Here is a 22,435-nt window from a genome sequence, read left to right as displayed (position 1 = left end):
AGGTAAGTTAAATATAGGGTAAATAGACACCGAAAGCCAGGAATGATTTATCTACTATCAGGAGACATTTATTTACATCTAGTGGTAAAATTATATTCCTGAAGAGAAGAAAAGCAACAACTTTATCTAATTAAAAGCCTCTAGCATTAGCAGGACTCCAGCTATTCTCCAATCTGCTTGTATATGTTTGCTCTCAGACAAATTTTTATTTTACTGAGATCTTTGAAAATGTGATAATGTTAGGCAACAAGGTCACAGACCTTAGAGTCATCCTTGAGTCTTTCTTTTTTTCATACCCTTATATATTCAGGAAAACTTCTTGGGTCTAAAATATATGAAATATAAATATATGAAAATCCCACACATTTCTCACCACCTCTATTACTCTCACTCCAGTTAGGGCTACCAGCATATTCCATTTGAATTTCTGCAACTGGCTTCCTCTCACTGGTCTTCCTATTTCCACCATTGTCCTTTTATGTCCATTTTCAGCACAATAGTGGACTGATTTTTTTTTTTTTCACAAAATAAAACTTATTCTTTCCCTCTTATGCTCAACATCCTGCCAGGGGTTCCCATTTCTCATAATAGTAGAAATCCCTACAATAGCAAATAAGATCCTGTCTGATCTGTCCCTTACTACTTGTTTGACCTCATCTTCGGTCTCTTTCCCCTTTCTCTCTGCTCCACCAGCACTGGCCTCACTGCTGCTCCATGGACAGATAACAGGAACACCAGACACTTGCTCTTCCATTTGTGTAGAATTTCTTTCTCCCCAGAAGAAGTTTACCTTTTCAAACACCTCCCACCTGTTGTAGGCACAGGCTTCTAAATACCTCTGCTTTTTCTCTGTACCGTTTATAAATCTGAGTGAAGGGACCACATAGGATATGGGATTAATAATGAAGAATGTAAATTTCTGTTTATCCACCTTGTTCAAGTAGAAAGACATTAAGTTTAATTATGCTGATCCTACTGAGAAATGAATGCTTAAGGATATCATCCTTTTTACTAATCGTGTAAAACATGACAAGTGCTTATCAACATTTTTGGTTCTTGTTTCCATCTGGGGCCATGGGAGGATTAAACTTCCATGCCTTCTTGGAGTTTGATTGTTACTATATAACTTATTTTGGTCATATAAGAAGATGCTAATGGTATGCTGTTTGTCTATCTAAGAGCTTGTATACAGTTATCCATGCTTTCTTCTCCTTCATGAACTCTGAGTTCATGAAAAAATGGAAGTGTCACAAGATGGTTCAGCCTTTATTCTCTGATCACTTCAGTAACTATGAGGACCTGAATCTCTACTGAAACCCATTGAACATGGCATGCACAAGAAGTCAATCTTTATTGTTATAAATAATGGGGATTTTAAAGTTGTACTTATAGCGTAAACTAATCTTTTTTGAATAATATGCTGTTGTTTTAATTCACTTATCATATTTATCAGGGTTACAATAAAGAGTTCAGAAAGGTAACAGGAATTAATGAGGAAAGTCTTTCATCCAGTTACTGTGTATTATCTATCCTTATTGTCTGGGTATTGGTAATATAGTGATAAGCAGGATTTTCTGTCTTCATAGAGTTTATAGTCTAGGAGAAAATGGAGTCAAGTGTTGGGTAGAGGGAATTATGGGGCAAGCATCCTGCCAAATGGGAAACCCAGCCCAGGGTGATGAGGATGAGGGACCTAGGAGTGTGGCACAAAATTGGGAGGAGATGTCTAGCAAGGTTACAACCAATGTTAGGTGAGGAACTCATAAAAGGACCATTACAACTTAGTCTTGAGAAATAGGGAATGTGAACACCATCTGGATGTGGAAAAGGGTAGACAGCCAGGTGAAGAATTCAAGAGAGCAGTCAACTCAAAGTCATCTGAGCTGCCTTACAGAGGGAGGATGAGGTGGATGCAAAGATGAGAGCAGAATTGTGCAGAGGTGCATCGTGGAGTAGGAAAAGTAGCTGAGCAGCAAACTTATATTTTCCAAACTTCCAAATCCCAGGACCTGGGCTGCTGAATTCCCACTTGTTCTGATGCCCTGATGTCAGGAAAAGAGTGAGAGTACATTTAGAAAGCTGGGGCCTTCTTCTAACAATTTTAATGGACCTAGGGAAGGATGGGACTTCCCGGGTGGCACAGTGATAAAGAATCTGCCTACTAATGCAGAAAATGCCAGAGACGTGGGTTTGATCCCTAGGTCAGGAAAATCCTTTAGAGAAGGAAATGGCAAGCCAGTGTAGTATTCTTGCCTGGAAAATTCCATGGACAGAGGAGCCTGATGGGCTACAGTCCATGGGGTCGCAAAGAGTTGGACACAGCTGAGCACGCATGCAGGATAGGGAAGGATAGCTACTAAAACGATGGTGGAATAAACATGGACAGTTCTTCAAAGAGATGACTTTCTTTTTCACATTGTGTGGGGAAAAAGAGGAAAGTTGTATGATATCTGTCACCACAAGAAAAGGAGGAACAGTTCCAGAAACATGATTTCAAGACATGGCTCTTCAGATTCCTAGTTGTATGTTCTGCAACAAAAGATAAAGCGATTCACATCACCACCAAGGTGCCTTGACTGAAAGAAGTGCTCTGACAGACCTGACAGTTTCGAATTTCAGCAGAATTAATTGGAGTGAAGATGGAGCAGATGTTACAATGAGAATTTTGTTAAGAGTATAGGTGTATGTATTGAAGAGCATTTCCTTTGGATGAAAGAAAACAATGCCAATTAAGGCTATTTTAAGCATATTAGAATTCAGTGAATTAAACTGATTTTTTCCATTAATTGTGAATAGAGATTTAATTCATCACTTTGTTAATCTTCAAACTCAAAGCAAATAGAATTATTCATAGAGAAAGAAGAAGGGCTGAGAATAGTGGGATTATGTAAAGAATGGACTATAAGGAGTGAGATATAATAGAGAGATGTAAGCCTAGAATTAATGACACTCAGAGTGGCTGAGGTCAGGCAGCTATTACACAATAGTACTTTATTATTTCAAATTAGTCTAGAGAGAGCTTGAAAGCATCCATCACCATATCTTGTTAGTAAATGGGTTAACTTATCCACATATTTCATGCATCATGATTTCAATGGAAAATAGCTTTAGGATAGAGATTGAAGCTACAGATTATAGCTTTCCCCCCAGGCTTTTACTTGCTAGGCATTGTGCTTGACCTTCCCTCACCTCAACTTCAATAGCATTCAGACAAATTAGTTAATTATATGGATTAGTAGGTCACCCAAACTTGTATAATTGAACAAACCTTATGCAAATCAAGACTAAATTATTTGAGAATTAAATAATGCTTGCAAAATTGGATTCTTTAGTGACACTCATTAGCCGAGTTCTGTGAAATCCTTAAATTCAGAAAAAGAATTTGCTTTCTAAAATAATGTCACCCTCTACCCTATTTTATATCTCAATAGCTGATTTTCTTCTTCCTTATTTAGCCTTTCTCAAGTATTTTCTCCAACATCCTCTATATCCTCATCATACAAGTGATTAAATAGTTTCTGGTCTGTGTGCTACTGATAGCTCTATTTCAGCAGTTATCACTTTTACTCCTACCTTTTAAAATTTATTTGTGTATCTCCCTTCCTAGACTGCAGATCCTTTAAGGATGAACTGTGGCTTGGGCATCTCTTTACCTCCAGGACTTGGCAGACTGCCTGGTACATAGTGTGTCTTCAAATTTTTATTGCTAAAAAAAGAATGAACAAATAAAACTATAAAGAATTAAACTTTCTGCTGCGTTTTGAAGACCAAAAAGAAGCCACTTATCTCTGTAGGTAAATATATAATGAATTATTCTAATATCATATGCTATCATAAGATGATAATTATGTAGAAGGAAGGTTTATGGTGAGTTTCATTCTGTGCCCCATAGTACCTTAAGAAGTTAATTTAACCCTTTTATCTTTAACTGTAAAAAAAGCATGGTAATACCTATTCCTTTTATCTACTTTAATCTTTGCTTTGAAGAGAATTGAGAACTGAATAATTGTGTGTGTATGTGTGTGTAAAAATTCTGAAAACCATAGTACATTAAACATGTAAGTTTTCCTTTGTGACTTTAAAAGTAGTCACCCTCTATCAGTTCAGTTCAGTTCAGTCGCTCAGTAGTGTCCGACTCTTTGCGACCCCATGAACTGCAGCACACCAGGCCTCTCTGTCCATCACCAACTCCCGGAGTTCACCCAAACTCATGTCCATCAAGTCGGTGATGCCATCCAGCCATCTCATCCTCTGTCATCCCCTTCTCCTCCTGCCCGCAATCCCTCCCAGCATCGGAGTCTTTTCCAATGAGTCAACTCTTCGCATGAGGTGGCCAAAGTAGTGGAGTTTCAGCTTCAGCATCAGTCCTTCCAAAGAACACCCAGGACAGATCACCTTTAGAATGGACTGGTTGGATCTCCTTGCAGTCCAAGGGACTCTCCAGAGTCTTCTCCAACACCACAGTTCAAAAGCATCAATTCTTTGGCCCTCAGCTTTCTTCACAGTCCAACTCTCACATCCATACATGACCACTGGAAAAACCGTAGCCTTGACTAGATGGACTTTTGTTGGCAAAGTAATGTCTCTGCTTTTGAATATGCTATCTAGGTTGGTCATAACTTTGCTTCCAAGAAGTAAGCGTCTTTTAATTTCATGGCTGCAATCACCATCTGCAGTGATTTTGGAGCCCCCCAAAATAAAGTCTGACACTTACCACTTTTCCCCATCTATTTCCCATGAAGTGATGGGACCAGGTGCCATGATCTTTGTTTTCTGAATGTTGAGCTTTAAGCCAACTTTTTCAGTCTCCACTTTCACCTTCATCAAGAGGCTTTTGAGTTCCTCTACACTTTCTGCCATAAGGGTGGTGTCATCTGCATATCTGAGGTTATTGATATTTCTCCCGGCAATCTTGATTCCAGCTTGTGTTTCTTCCAGTCCAGCGTTTCTCATGATGTACTCTGCATAGAAGTTAAATAAACAGGGTGACAATATACAGCCTTGACGTACTTCTTTTCCTATTTGGAACCAGTCTGTTGTTCCATGTCCAGTTCTAACTGTTGCTTCCTGACCTGCATACACATTTCTCAAGAGGCAGATCAGGTGGTCTGGTATTCCCATGTGTTTCAGAATTTTCCACAGTTCATTGTGATCCACACAGTCAAAGGCTTTGGCATAGTCAATAAAGCAGAAATAGATGTTTTTCTGGAACTCTCTTGCTTTTTCCATGATCCAGCGGATGTTGGCTATTTGATCTCTGGTTCCTCTGCCTTTTCTAAAACCAGCTTGAACATCAGGAAGTTCACAGTTCACATACTGCTGAAGCCTGGCTTGGAGAATTTTGAGCATTACTTTACTAGCGTGTGAGATGAGTGCAATTGTGCGGTAGTTTGAGCATTCTTTGGCATTGCCTTTCTTTGGGATTGGAATGAAAACTGACCTTTTCCAGTCCTGTGGCCACTGCTGAGTTTTCCAAATTTGCTGGCATATTGAGTGCAGCACTTTCACAGCATCATCTTTCAGGATTTGGAATAGGTCAACTGGAATTCTATCACCTCCACTAGCTTTGTTTGTAGTGATGCTTTCTAAGGCCCACTTGCCTTCACATTCTAGGATGTCTGGCTCTAGGTGAGTGATCACACCATCGTGATTATCTGGGTCATGAAGATCTTTTTTGTACAGTTCTTCTGTGTATTCTTGCCACCTCTTCTTAATATCTTCTGCTTCTGTTAGGTCCATACCATTTCTGTCCTTTATTGAGCCTGTCTTTCCATGAAATGTTCTGTTGGTATCTCTGATTTTCTTGAAGAGATCTCTAGTCTTTCCCATTCTGTTGTTTTCCTCTATTTCTTTGCATTGATCGCTGAAGAAGGCTTTCTTATCTCTTCTTGCTGTTCTCTGGAATTCTGCATTCAGATGTTTATATCTTTCTTTTTCTCCTTCGCTTTTTGCTTCTCTTCTTTTCACAGCTATTTTTAAGGCCTCCCCAAACAGCCATTTTGCTTTTTTGCATTTCTTTTCCATGGGGATGGTATTGATCCCTGTCTCCTGTACAATGTCACGAACCTCATTCCATAGCTCATCAGGCACTCTGTCTATCAGATCTAGGCCCTTAAATCTATTTCTCACTTCCACTGTATAATCATAAGGGATTTGATTTAGGTCATACCTAGTGGTTTTAGGTATAGTGGTTTTCCCTACTTTCTTCAATTTGAGTCTGAATTTGGCAATAAGGAGTTCATGGTCTGAGCCACAGTCAGCTCCTGGTCTTGTTTTTGCTGACTGTATAGAGCTTCTCCATGTTTGGCTGCAAAGAATACAGTCAGTCTGATTTCGGTGTTGACCATCTGGTGATGTCCATGTATAGAGTCTTCTCTTGTGTTGTTGGAAGAGGGTGTTTGTTATGACCAGTGCATTTTCTTGGCAAAACTCTATTTGTCTTTGCCCTGCTTCATTCCGTATTCCAAGGCCAAATTTGCCTGTTACTCCAGGTGTTTCTTGACTTCCTACTTTTGCGTTCCAATCCCCTATAATGAAAAGGACATCTTTTTTGGGTGTTAGTTCCAAATGGTCTTGTAGGTCATCTTACTTAAATATCCCACTAATATTGGGTATTTTGATTGTTGCTGATTTTGCTATTATAAACTATATTGCAAAGAATAGCTTTCCAAACAAGTTTTCCTTCCTCGGGATTATTAATTTGAATTAAACTTCTAGAGAAGGGGAAATTAAATCGCTGGCCTAAGTTTACCTCCAGTAAACAAGTATAGAGGAAAGGAAAAATATTTTCTTTCTTAATAAATAAGTCTTCTGTTGAGCATCAGCATTAAAGCTAAATTAAATGAATGCACATAACAATCTGAGATATGTCAAGAATAATCAAAACCATTAAGTAACATATAAAACTAAAAAAATAAATTTGGGAAATAAAGATAGCTTAGCTTCAGGAAAAAAAGATTCTAGGATTTATTTCTTCAACACTATGTGTTAGTTTCCCAGTACTTTTGCCTGAGGTGAAAAATGTAAAAGTACAATGGAAATGTTATGGTTCTTAAAAAGTGCAGTAAAATTGTTCTCCAAAAGGATTTCACACCACTAATGTACTAGTTTATCCTATCAGCTTTGTGAGTGTTGTGTATACTGAAAATATATTTTATTAGACATAATTTTAATTAAATCATTATATTGTTTACCTTAAAAGCAAAAGAAGTTAAAAAAACCAAGGGCAAACTAAGGATTTTGAGCCTTCATATAGATGTTTCTTCACAATCTATTATGTATTAGATTTTAAAACAGACATTTTCACTTCATTTTCAGTGTATGACTTAATCTGTATCCATGTGCATTTGGTTACTGAGGGCATCTATTAAATTGTTCATTTCAGTGTTCAAATTATATAAAAACTCTTCTTTCTTTTATAGGTATATTTTCAGAGAAACCTATTTTTGTTTTCTTAAAACAGTAGTCCCTTGAGTCTCATAAAGAGTAACAAATAAATGAAGAAAATAACAAACAACAACTTCTCTTTCTTTTTTTCTTAAATATTTATTTCCCCACCATGGTTTTCTTTCTTTTCTTTCCCTATTTTGTTATCTGTTCTTTTCTTTTTAATGCTATGGGTTTTCCTCAAATGCTTGCTGGTTCTGGTTTTCTGTTCAAATTGATGAATAAAAGTTTAGATTGTTTAATATAGGTATCTGGCAAGGTTCTCCTCTTATGGTAATGGAAGGTTTGAGAGCTGTGAATTAGGAGCTGCTGACGTTCATGGCTGCCCTGTTTCCTGGCGGCATGATACAGCACGGGCAGCAAGTTCCCACTTCTACTGAAATGTATACCATGTTCTCCCATGTTCATGCGTTTTGTAAAAACCACTTAGAAAATAGCATTCCTTCATTTTTGCATTTCTTCTTTCAACAATTTGTTGTTGTTGTGACACTGAATCGGTTCAAAGTGCTAGTGAAGGTAAAAGTCCCCCTCAAAAAGCGATTGGTAAAAGTGCAAGCATGATAAGAAAAGGAAAAGTAAAATTTGACTAAAATTCCTCCCTAACTTTGGGAATGGGACCCATGAGAGGTGAGGTGGTGTCATGATCTCTAGAGTCAGTGCTAGGTAAACTTATATTTGGTGGATCTGTACAGGTAAGAAAGTGAGAAAGAGGGCTTTCAAAGAGAACTTTCCAGACAAAAGGAAAGCCATGTGAAGAAGTCAGAGGCTTGGCATGGTGGATTTGGAAAACCACAAGTAGTTGAGCATGCTTAGAGAAGCAGTGTGTGGCAGGTGCGATGGCTGGACATGAGAGCAGGAGACTGACTTAGAGGGGGTAACCAGGGCTGTCAACACCCACATGACTTAGAAGACATTGTAGAGGAAGGGGAAGCACATTTGATTACCAGTCAGGAGATGTGAAGTCACTAATTGAGCTTCTTGGACAAATCACTTGGTTATTTTCTCACGTGTAAAAGGAGCAAGTGGTTTTCCAGTGGTGCTCTAAATTGCCCTCCTGTGGATGGAGGAGCGCTGTGGCCAGGCCTCTTGGTCCCCTGCCTCCTTCACGTCTACTACATCAGTTCTGTTTTTACCTGAAATTGTTTGCCTTATAATTTCATGTATTTTGTTGTTGTTGTTGTTTGTTTTTGAGAGCTTACCGCTACCAAAAATATTCTGAGAACTAAAGGACTAAGTATCTTGGGTCTTTCTGCCAATTTAGGACAAATAGCAACAAGTACTATTAGAAAGACATCAGACTGGGAGTCCAGAATCTGATTTCTACACTTGAAAAACCCTTATGTGGCCATAAGGAATTTATTTTTCCTCCTAATCCTTCTTTTCAATCATGAAAACAAACAGATATTATCTGCTTTCTTGTCTCAAAACTTTTTTTTTTTTTTACAATGGAAATAAAATCAGATAGTCTGAAGTACTTAATACTCAAAATACAACCATGCTTATTGGTATTCTTAAGGAAAATATCACCTATACTGAAAGGTGTTTCTGTGTATGAGTCCCATATCAAAGATGCTCTTGGCATGTAGGATTTGGTTATTTAATGGAATTATCAAACTTCTTATGTCATACCTTCCTTGGTTCAAGTTCCTTTACTTAGAAGTGATATAAAAATCTCTATAGTGGACAATTTTCTCCACAGTTGTTAAGACACGTCAGAATGGGTTTTATTTATTTGAAATTTTTATTTTAATAAAAATTAATAAAAATAAGCATTATGTGGTTCATTGCCCAGTGATGGTAACCCTGTATTCCAGGATATTTCCTTTTTTGTTGTTCTTTTTTCATTCTTTTTTTGACTGTAGTGTCCTGCTTGTGGTATCTTAGTTCCCTGACCTGGGATTGAACCTGAGCCACCAAGGTGAAAACACTGAGTCCTAGCCACTGGGTCAGCAGGGAACTCCCTCCAGGATGTTTCCTTGAATTATTCATTCCCTCTCCAAGTATATATTAAGTTGAGATACTATGTATGCAGCAAAATGTATCTGTTGTTTATAGTGCCTTCCTTACAAAGCTCTGGAGAGTTGGTTTAGATGTTTTGCTTTTTGATTTTGGCAGTTGTTTTAATAGAGCATTTATAAAACCAACAGACATTCCTCTTATTAATACTGATTATTCCTAATAGCAGAACTTAGGCATGGTTAGGAGATTTTTCTCTGTCGAGGGTGAATAGGGGAAAAGACTGAGGAAAATAGATAATTCTGGCTTTCCACAAATAATATGGCCATTTTAATATTGCAGATGAGAGAGAGAAAATCTCAGAGGGAGTAAAGTATCACTAGCATGTGGAGCACTTAGAAACAGAACCTGGATCCATCTGATAGCAAATCCAGTGCACATCACTCTGTGCTAACAAAGTCCAGTTTAATTCAGTTAAATATATTTAATATAATATACATTTATCCCTGGTGGCAGAGCTGGTAAAGAATCTGCCTTCAATGCTCGAGACCTGGGTCTGGTCCCTGGGTATGGTCCCTGGGTTGGGAAGAACCCCTGGAGAAGGGAATGGCTATCCACTTCAGTATTCTGGCCTGGAGAATTCCATGGACTGTACAGTCCATGGGGGTCGCAAAGAGTTGGACATGACTGAGTGACTTTCACTTGCACACCTATACATTATCTATTGTATTAAATGTATGTTAAAAACAACAGAGGTCGAAGGGTAGTGAGAATAAGACAAGGACAGAGGCAGACCATATTGAGACTTTTCTGTCTTTTGTTATTATTGTTATTACTATTACTGTTAATATTTTGTCTTTTACATTGCTTCCTAGTCTATTCAGGGAGAGAGAGGAGAGAGAGTTTTTTTTTTTAATTTTGCAATATTAAGAGTCAAAAAAATGAAACAACATTGACATTCTGTTGTGAAATTTCATTTGAAACATATGCAGCCAAAATTAAGATTGATATTGAGTTGTATTTTGATTAGCTTGTTTTAGATTTAGATTAATTTTGAAGCTTTTGTTAAAAGCACTTTATTTATAACCCAAAGTTTTTTGTAAATCAGTTAAATACTATCAATAAGAAATACTTTTTGATAAAAATATAGTTGATTAATGAAATAGAAATATTCATATGGTATTGGTGAGGAAACCAGAAATAAGGAGACCTTATTGCTGCCTACTAATGCAGGAAACGTGAGTTTGATCCCTGGGTCTGGAAGATCCCCCTGGAGAAGGAAATGGCAACCCTCTCCAGTATTCTTACCTGGGAAATCCCATGGAGAGAGGAGTCTGGCGGATTACCATCCTTGGTTGCAAAAGTGTCAGTCTAACCAACAAATAGGTAAAGGAGTACGTCAAGGCTGTATATTGTCACACCCTGCTTATTTAAATTATATGCAGAGTACATCATGAGAAACGTTGGGCTGGAAGAAGCACAAGATGGAATCAAGATTGCCGAGAGAAATATCAATAACCTCAGATATGCAGATGAGACCACCCTTACGGCAGAAAGTGAAGAAGAACTAAAGAGCCTCTTGATGAGAGTGAAAGAGGAGAATGAAAAAGTTGGCTTAAAGCTCAACATTCAGAAAACGAAGATCATGGCATCCAGTCCCATCACTTCATGGCAAATAGATGGGGAAACAGTGGGAACAGTGTCAGATTTTATTTTTCTGGGCTCCAAAATCACTGCAGATGGTGATTGCAGCCATGAAATTAAAAGATGCTTACTCCTTGGAAGGAAAGTTATGACCAACCTAGATAGCATATTCAAAAGCAGAGACATTACTTTGCCAACAAAGGTCCGTCTAGTCAAGGCCATGGTTTTTCCAGTGGCCACGTATGGATGTGAGAGTTGGACTATAAAGAAAGCTGAGTGCCGAAGAATTGATGCTTTTGAACTGTGGTGTTGGAGAAGACTCTTGAGAGTCCCTTGGACTGCAAGGAGATCCAACCAGTCCATCCTAAGGGAGATCAGTCATGGGTGTTCATTGGAAGGACTGATGTTGAAGCTGAAACTCCAATACTTTGGCCACCTGATGCAAAGAGCTGACTCATTTGAAAAGACCTGATGCTGGGAAAGATTGAGGGCAGGAGGAGAAGAGGACGATGGAGGATGAGATGGTTGGATGGCATCCCTGACTCAATGGACATGAGTTTGAGTAAACTCTGGGAGTTGGTGGTGGACAGGGAGGCTTGGTGTGCTGCATTTCATGGGATCACAAAGAGTCAGACACGACTGAGTGATTGAGCTGAATTGAATTGAAACAACAACAAAACAATTGCACTAGAAGATAGAGCAAGATACTCCATGTTAAATTTGATTAAGTAAACTTAAAATTTAGTTTGAAATTTAATATTTAAATAATTTAAATCAGACTTTTGATAAATAAATTGTTTGAAAAAGCGTTATAAAAAGCATATTTCTAAAAACAGTTGATCATTTTAGATATTCTGTTTTAAAAGTCTATGATCAAGGGCAGGCTCCTACCAGAGCTTCTCATTCATACCCATCATTAGACTAATTTGCTTAATGGACAGTCCTGGTTACAAAACAAATCCCTTATGGAAACTTTAATCCTCAAAAAAAGAGAAAAGAGAATAAGACATCAGAGAACATTCACTGGATGCTACAGAAGAATGATTGTTCAACTTTCAAAGGATCTACTGAACTACTCCATCATTCAGCTCATACTTAATTTTGGGCAGCAAAAAATTATGAGTGGTTCTTATAAGTCTTTGGGTGGAGTCAAGATAAACAAATGAAGCCACATTTTGTATCTGTCATGCCAGTAGCTCTAATAAAAAGTTTTATTGTGATTTGACATACATTTAGTGAGCACATGGGAATGTGGGTTCAAGAATTTCAGTTAATGTAAAGAATAGTAAACTTCAGTTTCTGGAATTCTGTTTGAAAAATAGGACAGTTTACAATTTTCCTGATGTTTTTCCATGGTGACTCAAAGGTAATAGATACTAGTTCTAAGAATACATCTTCAAATATTTTTAGTATCCTATTAGGTAACCAATTTAGATTTGGAATCTTAAAACTAATTTAAATTACCTACAGGGTTTCTTACCATTTCCTCACCATCATATTCTTTTTCTAATTTGAACATCATTCTTCTGTGGAGAAATTGGAAGCTAGAGTTTAATGCTTTGCTTTTCTCTTTGTCATTTGTTCATGTTACCTAGTTGGCCGTAACCAACACCATTCTTTCGTATCCTTGGTTATCTTTTTGCTGTGAAAATATCAGAGAAATTTCTTTTCTGTTATCCTTAGCAGTTTTCAGAAACATCAGATGACTTAGTGTCATTAGGTAATCATATTTTTCTTTCACCTTATTTTGTTGTTCTTCCTTTCCTAGTTTTTCTTTTTAAATACACTTCTCAAGCACAAAGTTATAAGAAAATAAGCCACATAATTATCCTGATTTCTTTAGATTCCATTTTGAGTCTTAATCTAGATTCTTATATAAGAGAATATTAGAATCATCTATAAAATAATATATGAATTGTTTCTTTTGTTTCATACAGTCTGATGCTGCACTATTCAAAATGGCATATATAGTTATTGAGCTCTTGAAATGAAATTGGACACCTCCATGTCCCAGATTAGATTTTGGATACTTTGTATGAAAAATTATAAAATATCTCAAGCATTTTTGGTAGTGTTACATGTTGAAATGATATTGTTTAAAATATATTGAGCTAAACAAAATAAATTATTGAATTTAATTTCACCTGATTCTACCTTTTTAAAAATGTATGTTAGCAAGTGTAAAATAGTATGTTGTACACGTTATGTTTCTATTAGATAGCATTGATTATTCTCAAAATACTTCTAATTTTTTAATTAATTGCATTATGTTTCTATTGCTGCTGTAACAAGTTACCTTAAAATTTGGTGACTTAAACAACGAAATGTATTAATTTTTAGTTCAGGAAATCATCTAAAGTGTCTTGGCAAGGACTGTGCTCTTTGAGAGGCTCTAGAGAGGAATCCACTTCTTTGCCTTTTGTACTTCTAGAGGCCACCTGCATTCCTTGGCTTTTGGCCTTTTCCTCCATTTTTTAAGCCAATGGTGTAACATCTTCAACTCTCTCAGTTTATCTCCTTATGATTGTTATTACATCTCTGACTCTTCTGCCTCCTTCTTATAAGGATCCTTTGAATACATCAGGCCTATCTCAAGATCCTTAATCATACCTGTACTCCCCTATGTCACATAAAGTTAACACATTCACAGATTACAGAGTTTAGGATGTGGGCATCTTTGGAGGACCATTGTTTTACTTACTATGTTAACTACATTTAATGTCATGCTTCCTTGGTTGGTTTGTTGATTACAATTTTTACAGTTTGGTTTAGGAATGATGATACATTAATATAAGCTCCAAATGTAAACAGCAGCAAGTCTGAAGTGGCATAGTGCAATGGATTCTCATCTATCTATGCCATAGACTGCATGCAGTGTGACCTTAGTTATATCAGTCATTTGTCTTCTTGGGTTTTTTCTATTTAGCAAAAGGAGATTTTTGGAGTCTATGCAAGGACTATAAAATTGTAATTCTTTGGGTCACAGTTCAAATGTACTCTACTTCTTTTAATGATTGGTTTGAATCCTGGTAAAATTAATTTCAGCTATATGATGTTTTCTATGTCTTTATCAGACTTGTGAATCCTGAGGATATGAATTATGTATTGGTTTAATGTATTAAAGATAGCCAAGAATAATACTTGCTTCATTGTCCGATATGTAAACTTTCTGTTTTCCAAAACTAACTGTCTTATAGTCTATTAACTTTGTGATTTATAAGAAATTTTGCTTTGAACGTTTGTGACGTTATCTTCTCTGCATAATCTACTTAAGCAACTACTTTTTAAAAGCTATTTTTTCTCTTTCCTTCTCTCCCTCTCTTCTAGTAAACTTCGATATAGAGGCCCAGATTTAATTTTTAAAATAACAAAACATTTATGAGCTTGCTAATTTCTAGGGAGGGTTGGGAAATTTTTAGTGAAAAAGCAAAGAGCTAAAGCTGAAGGTCGTGATTTTTATAATGGATGGTTAAATGGTTGAACAACTTCTTATACATTGGATGTAATGTGGTTTTATCATTCTATTTGATTGCATCATTTTATTGTTTGTTTCCAGGTATCAGAAATGATTTTATTCACATACACTCAAGAAACAAGCTCTGACTCTGAATACATGTGATTTTAGGAAAACTCATCTTTTTGAAACATTCATGACATAATTTCTAATTTGATGTAAGTAATCAAAAATTAATTAAAGAAACAGATTTATGTGCTCACGGATTCTGAGAGGGAGGGACAGATAGACAGAGAGAGAGGGAGAGAAAGAGAGAGAGACACAAACACACAGAAGCACACAGACACACACACCAAGAGACAGAATATCCATTTCCGTATAAGATGTAGCTTAAAGGTCTCTTTTATTTAATGTTTTATTTAATGTTCCCTAAATATTTTGGAACACGTAGATGATGCTCATTAGATCACTAATTGAACAATGATGAAAATCCAGGCTTGTGTTTACTTTTAATTGTGTTATTAGCATAAAATCCTATTTAGAGAAGAAAGAGTAACCAACCCATGTCTTTGAAGTCAATGAGATGGTGATGCCATTGGGATAGAATTGAATTTTTTCTTTTCCAGCTTGAACTATAGAACATTAATTTTCATGTGACTTTTCCATAATTAGGTCAAATTTTACAATACATTTTACAAATACTGGAAACATAGACTCAAATAAGCTAATATTATACAATAAACTTTAATGGATGATTTACAATAGGATGGTTTCCTGGTTTTATTTATTTGGTACTAAGGGCATGCTTAAGGAATACTTTTAATGCTTATTATAAGATACATTCTAGACTACACTGCAGTGTACTAAAATTAATCATGATATGATACAGTCTAATGCAGCTAAACTACTGCTATGATGATTATGAGAAGATCAGCATAAATAATATTCAATCTTACAAATATATAAAAATGTACAATTTTAAATAAATAAGATACTCCATAAAATAATAATGTATTGAGCTAGTGACAGCTGAAATCTTTGAACCTTAAAATGTATTGTTAGGTAAAGAATAATTGTACCAATTAAATGTAAATATCAATTGTTTGTTGTTGTTTGATCACTCAGTCGTGTTCTACTCTTTTGCTACCCAGGCTGCCAGGCTCCTCTGTCTATGGGATTTCCTAGGCAAGAATGCTGGAGTGGGTTGCCATTTCCTTTTCCAGGGGATCTTTCTGACCCAGGGATTGAACCCATGTCTCCTGCATTCCAGGTGGATGCTTTACCACTGAGCCACCAGGGAAGCCTAAATATCAATTATAAAGTTTTTTTTTTTTTTTTTAAGAGCTCTTTCAAAAAGAAACAAATTCTTAATTATTAGCATAACACACGGTTTGGAAATTTTTAGGAATTCAGATGATAAAAATTTGTTTTGAAATTTTGGATGCATTTCTGACTTAAGCCCCTGAGCTTTGAACACGTGTTTCATTATGTCAAACCAGCTTTAATGAAGAAGCCCTATTTCTCTGTGTAACAGTCTCATCCTAAAATATCTAGTCTTGATCATTCCTTCCTTGGTTTCCATTACAGGTCTTCCCACCAAGAAATATAAAGATGCATCTGGTAAATTTAGCATTGGAGCAGATGTGTTCTCCCAATACATACCTGAAATATTCAGTATCAGTCAAGTGTTTTAAGTAGTCTTTTCTAATTAAGCAGGATTGTGTGAACAGACTATTCTCTGTAGAAAGAACCTCTTCGTAAACAGCCACCTTTGCAGTAGTTAGGACTTGAAATATTGCAACACTTTTTATCTTTATGCCTTTCATAATTCCCAATTGCCATTCATTTAGATTCAAGACTTGAGCACTTAAAATGAAGTTACCTCAGGGGAGTTCTAAAGATGGTAAAGGAGTATTTTTTCCCCAAGACTTGCTTTTGAAATCTATTTTACAATATTTTATAAGATTTTTTTCAAACATAGACCAATCTTTCATGACATCCTAAAATGTTTATTAGGACAGAACTTGATGGATTTGACCTCATCATAAAAGTGTGCTCTTATATCAATTATTGAAAAAAATCACAATTCTGTTTTCATAATGACTTGTATTAAAAGCAACAATGCTTTCTCATCTATTATTTAGTAGAACCATGTCATTTCCTTACATGATCCATTTGGTATTAATCATTTTTTGTTTATATTGCAGAAATTGAAATAGGATGTGTAATCATATCTACCCTTGGTTTTAGCACAGCTGAAATTTAGTGACATAATCAAATTGGAATCCCATATTCCAATTGGCACTCAAGTTTGCCATTCTTGGCTCTTCATTTCCCATTATTGTTTTTCATAGTAATTTTTTACTTTTCTATTTCATTCTCTGAAAAGAGAGCCCATCCAAGGTAGAGAATAAATTTGTTTTCTTCATGTACTAGTTGACTTGTTTCACTCTTTGGTCTATTAAGTCATTCATTCACTGACCATTTGTACTGTGAAGAATATAAGATTAAGTAATTTTCTATCATCTGTGTAAAGTAAATCATCAGGGAAAGAAGTGAGTTTTATTCATGTTTTATTCTCATCCTCCTACTTTTCCTTCTTTGTTACCTACATGACTTTCAACCCATCAAAAAGTGTGCACTTAGATGGTTGGATGGTATCACGGACACGATGGACATGGGTTTGGGTGGACTCTGGGAGTTGGTGAAGGATAGGGAGGCCTGGCGTGCTGCGGTTCATGGGGTCACAAAGAGTCGAACACGACTGAGCGACTGAACTGAATTGACTGAAACACACTGAAAATGAAACTTCAGTTTTATATTAATATCTGTATCTCTTCAGTATGCATGATTAATTATCAATTCAGAATAATTGTTAACCATTTACAATCAACACATCAATCATCAGGAGCAAATTCAGGGACTGTGGTAGTTGTTTGTATTAAAGTCAACTCTTGTGTGATATGCTTTGTACTGTGCCCAGTATGCAAGAGGTATTCAATAAGTGGTTACTGAAAGAATATGTCAACCTCTCCAAATTTCAGAAATATAACTACTTCTTCTGCCCTGTGTATTCCGTTCTCAAAGGAAATTAAATTGTCCTTTCACTCTTTCTTTATAACAAAGCTGCTTTGTTTATTGCTCAGGAAAACTGTTCTGAATGGTTGACAGTCTGTTGTTGATTTTTCCAGACTTTTTTTCTGAGTTTAGTATGAGTTAAGAATATTAACTACGGATGTAGTTTATTTTACTTCTAAGATTGGACTCTCCTTGGTATCCTCTCCTATTTTGCATGAATTATGAAAAATAATGACTTGGAAATGAGATTTCCATTTCTCATATTTCTAGTCAACAAAGCCTCCTTATTTGAATTCACATGTGGATTTTTTAAGTTCTGAAAGGATTTTCTTCTGTGCTGTGTTTTGACGTATGGCTACTCCATATTTGGTGGTTTGCAGTTAACTGGTCAGAACTGAACATGATCAATTGATTGCCTGTTTCACAATTTCAGAGGCATTATTGCTATATTTGAGATCAAAGGAAAATACCACTCCCCACAAAAAAGGTAGTTGAACATTACTTTTTCCCCCTATTTCAACCACATTTTTTCTTATTTAGGTGATGATTTTTGCTTGCTACCTGGAAATTTGTATATCCCTTCCAGAAAGAAATAAGAATCTATACATTTCCAGTTCTTAGAAATATGAAGTACTATAGATTTTTAAAAAAATTCTACATATATTAAAAAAATCTGTATAGACTTCTTTTTTTTAAATTTTATTTTATTTTTAAACTTTACATAATTGTATTAGTTTTGCCAAATATCAAAATGAATCCACCACAGGTATACATGTGTTCCCCATCCTGAACCCTCCTCCCTCCTCCCTCCCCATACCATCCCTCTGGGTCGTCCCAGTGCACTAGCCCCAAGCATCCAGTATCGTGCATCGAACCTGGACTGGCATCTCGTTTCATACATGATATTTTACATGTTTCAATGCTATTCTCCCAAATCTTCCCACCCTCTCCCTCTCCCTCAGAGTCCATAAGACTGTTCTATACATCACTGTCTCTTTTGCTGTCTCGTACACGGGGTTATTGTTACCATCTTTCTAAATTCCATATATATGCGTTAGTATACTGTATTGGTGTTTTTCCTTCTGGCTTACTTCACTCTGTATAATAGGCTCCAGTTTCATCCACCTCATTAGAACTGATTCAAATGTATTCTTTTTAATGGCTGAGTAATACTCCATTGTGTATATGTACCACAGCTTTCTTATCCATTCATCTGCTGATGGACATCTAGGTTGCTTCCATGTCCTGGCTATTATAAACAGTGCTGCGATGAACATTGGGGTACACGTGTCTCTTTCCCTTCTGGTTTCCTCAGTGTGTATGCCCAGCAGTGGGATTGCTGGATCATAAGGCAGTTCTATTTCCATCTGTATAGACTTCTGTGCAGACAGTAGATTCTTAAATTCTGAACTCCCATACTATTTTTTTCACTTCTACATATACTTTTCTAAATAGAAATTTTTCTAAAACTATAAGGGTTCATAGAAATCATCTAATTTAAATATTTCATTTTAAGGAAATGGTTCAGACATACAATCAATTTATAATGCAATTCTATAAACATTGTGTACTCCAGATTCAGTTTGAGAAAGAAAGCATGAACACTGGGTTGAAGCTCCCCATGATGTCTTTCCAATTTCATTAACTTTGGTTCTTTCCAAAGATAAAGTATCCCTTGAATTTCAAGCTTATCATTGTCTTGCATGTTTATATACTTTTGCTACATATGCATATGCTCAAAAATAAATATAATCATATACATAATAATGTTTTCAAACTTGATATATAAATGTATCAACCCAGTTTTCTTTCTGCACCCTGCTTTTGTTGTTGCAGCTCCACATTGCATCTGAATGCAGTCATGCTAACTCAAGTAGCTACAGTGCATTCATTTTTCTTTTTTACTGCATGTAAATTACAATATGTGAATATTCTATAAATTCCTTGTTCACTTATATATCCAAAGTTTCTTTTCTGTTTTTTTCTTTTTCATGTAATTCTGTAATGGTTATTTTCTATACATGTGTAGAGACACAGAAAAGAATGCAGGAGTGGAGAAATTGGAATTGGGGATGGAAGAATCTTTATTGCTAAACTTCTCTCTGAAGTTGTACTATTACCTGTCCTTCATGGTTTCTCCATATCCTCATAAGTTTTTCTTATTGCTGGACTTACAAAATTTTGCCAATTTCATAATTGTGAAATGATACTTCATCATTTTAACTGGCATTTCTGTAGTAACTAGGGAAATTCAATACCTTTTTCAGATGTTTATTGAACATTGAGAATCCTCTTCTGTCAATTATTCATTTGTTGGGTCATTTTTTAAATAACATTTTTGTCTTTATAGATTTATGAGAATTCTTTAGGTACTTGGATACTAATCCTTCTTTGATTATGTAACCAAACATTGCATAGCAAATATATCCTCTCAGTCTATGCTTTGACTTTTGTGATGAACATACATTTTTTTTCATATGCCTAATTTACTGTCTGAATAATTCATCTTTCTGTACTGCCCATAATGCCACCTGGTATCAAGTTTCCATAAATGTGGGGATATATTACTAAGTCCTGTATTCTATTTTCTTGGACTAACTTCTATCTCCGAACCAAAGTTACAATGCTTCAGTTACTGCCATTGTATATTAAATGTTAATAGTCAATACAGAAATTCCCCACACCTTGTTCTTCAAAATTGTGTTGACAAATTTTGACCCTTCCCTCTTGCAAACAAACTGTAGAATTAACTTTTCAAGTTCTATGAAAGACTACATGAGCTTTCAATAATAATTACTTTAATTTTATAGATTAAATTACAGTCAAGTCTTCCATCCAGGAACAAGTATACCTGTTAATTTATTTGAGTTTACTCTTTGATTTTTAATAGATAAATTAACCCTGGGTCAAAAATGACTGCTCAAAGTCACATAGCCAATTAATAACAAAACCAGTGGTAGAAGTAAGATCTCTTGACTCCTTAGTAGCTCTTACACTAAAAAAGGTTTAATTATTTAGTCAATTAGGAAAGAAAATCTTGGAGTCCTTGCAGCTACTACACCCACCAGCAGGAAGGTGAATTAAGCTTCCTGAGTTTACTGGGCCCTTGATAAATCAGAGTGTGGTCAGAAGACTTGCTGTGAAGGCAAATTTCATCCGTTGCCTTTTCCTATTAGATCAGAATCCTCATTTTGAAAAGATTGCTAGGTTATTGGTAGGCACAGTAAAGTTTAAGGGAGATTGCTTACCAAATGGAATCCTGAAATTCATTGCATTGTTTTTTTTTCCCCTCTAAAACCTGCCATAAATGCATGTATATACATATATATGTGTGAGTATATGTATACATATATACAAATATATGTATATGCTCCTTAGGTTCCCCCACAAAAAAACCCAGCATATCTCAGGCACACTGAGGCTTCTTTTGATATCTGTAGTTATTCATGAAGCAAATACATTTGCTTTGAAATCACTGGCTGCCCCAAATTGGCCTTTTAGCTACTCTATCCCACTGGGAAAAATTCTGTAGGAAAAAGATGGAATACTGAGGAGACAGAAGCACAGATTCAGTCTTTAAAGTAAAACAAAGAAGAAAGATCAGACGATTTTTTTCAAGTAGTCACATACTATTCATGGTAATCTACGGTCAGCCTTCTTGTTTCACTACCACAGCAGCCAGTTATCTATATGGGGTCGCGGGGGAGGGGGGGGAGGGGGGAAGGTGAAGAGAAGGGATTTCAAAAAAAAGAAAAAAAGAAAATGAGATCCCTGCAATATCACCTTAAGCCACTAGGGGTATCTTTGTACCATTTTTCATCCTGCACTCATTTGGAGTGGAAACCTATATTAGGGGAAAACCAGGGTCCTCGGCATTTTTTTGCTAGCTGTGCACCCAGAATCCAAAAACATTTTAGAAAGAAAGAATCCACAGTTCTTTTGGTCATCCGAACAGGGCTACGAAATCGCTCTACTGGACATCAGCACCAGGGATTCATTTTTGAGGTCAATTTCCAATCGAGATAAATCTATTGGATTAGTAGGATTATCTGATTGCAGCTGGAAGAAGTAACGTTGTTTGGTCATTTGTATTTCTTGCCTGATGCTCGGATTTACATGGAGGTGGCTTGGGGTCCTAAGGATTCTGGATCGTGGTTGCAGCTGGAGAGAAAAAAGGATCAATCGACACGTTTTGGAAGTGTCCGTGGGTGAATAAAAAAAAAAAAAAGGAATGGTGGGGGGGGGGGGCGCAAAACGGGTTGCGGCTGCTTAGAGAAGAAAAAAAACAAATAAAGGAAGCATCTTGGATTGTCAAACAAGAATTACCGAATGCTCAAGATTCCAGAATAAGCGTCTAGGAACTGGTAAATACTTGGAGCAATTCAGCTTGAATTTGACGGCGAAGTGTTGTAGAAACTGTCTCCTTGAATTATTGGAAGGGGACTGGGGAAAGATGAGGGGGCTCCCTCTGTGGATTTATCTTATTGAGGGTAAGTTTGGGGTCTTTTATTGGGAGGGGGCTGCCTGGGTCTGTGTGCCGCTGCGCGGAAGGTGCTGCGGACGCGGTGCTTCTGAAATGGGGAGTGAAGTGGGGGGATGTGAACCACCTCGTACATCTCCGGTAGATCTCTAGGGAGCTACCTAGATCGAGCTTAAAAACCGTGTTTTGTGGCATCAGTGGGAAAGCCGAGCAATCCTCCAAGCTCTGAACTTTGCGTTGAAAATCTCTCAGTTGAGAGATCCCTCTTGGATCTAGTGCTTTCTCCTACTGATACTTTAAAGAGAGGAGGCAGCGATGCATTGGAAAAACCTGCATGTGGAGGGGGAAAGCCCAAGTAGAAATCTCTGCTATCTCTG

General features: G+C 36.5%; 1 protein-coding gene across 6 annotated transcripts in view; it reads left to right on the top strand.

Annotated features, from left to right (window-relative positions):
- NLGN1 (neuroligin 1) overlaps window positions 1-22,435 on the top strand; it is a 956,715-nt gene that overhangs the window by 164,722 nt on the left and 769,558 nt on the right. The window contains exon 1 of one of the 6 annotated variants that reach the window (XM_061415491.1): window positions 21,299-22,068. The exons of 4 other annotated variants lie outside the window; for them this stretch is intronic. The gene's annotated coding sequence lies outside the window, so the exon portion shown is untranslated. Of the gene's footprint in view, window positions 1-21,298; window positions 22,069-22,435 lie in introns of those variants that run through there. One more of the 6 variants, XM_061415494.1, reaches the window with a different exon arrangement.

The sequence above is a fragment of the Bos javanicus genome, chromosome 1 (genome assembly GCF_032452875.1).
Source record: "Bos javanicus breed banteng chromosome 1, ARS-OSU_banteng_1.0, whole genome shotgun sequence".
Classification (NCBI taxonomy): Eukaryota; Metazoa; Chordata; class Mammalia; order Artiodactyla; family Bovidae; genus Bos; species Bos javanicus.
This window is presented reverse-complemented; position numbering and strand designations above follow the sequence as displayed.